Here is a 549-nt window from a genome sequence, read left to right on the forward strand (position 1 = left end):
ACCCCAGAATCTGGGTAAGCTGGGTGCCTAGTATAGGCACAAGAGACAGAATCACAGAAAAAAAGAAATAGAGTTGGCTGCCATCTACCTAGCAAGCTGCAGGAATGACACGCTTTAATAGAAACTCTTTCCGATTTGCAGCCCCAGGGATGCAAAGCCATTTCCTCTACGGGCAGACGTGGTTGTGTCCAGGGCAGATTGGTCATCCCTCCACACTTTAGAGGAAAGGAGATGGCTCTAGTCCCAACACTCAATCCCCTGGTTACACAGGAAACTTGATTTGGGAATCAGTGTCTTAGAAGCTTCCCAGTTTCAGGCTCCACCCTATAAACAACACAACACACATGTTAGATTATAATCAGCGAAATCCTCGAGGAGGAGAAGGAGGAGAGGGGAGAGGGTCAGGGTAGAGTAGGTAAAAGAACAAGTACTATTCAGCTCCTGGAGATAGGATTTATCAAGATCCTACTAAGCACTTTAAAATGTCTCTGAAGAAGCTGGCAGCCGGACGGTGGTGGCTCACGCCTTTAATCCCAGCACTTGGGAGGC

Source organism: Microtus ochrogaster, chromosome 4 (assembly GCF_000317375.1).
Source record: "Microtus ochrogaster isolate Prairie Vole_2 chromosome 4, MicOch1.0, whole genome shotgun sequence".
In the NCBI taxonomy this organism is placed as follows: Eukaryota; Metazoa; Chordata; class Mammalia; order Rodentia; family Cricetidae; genus Microtus; species Microtus ochrogaster.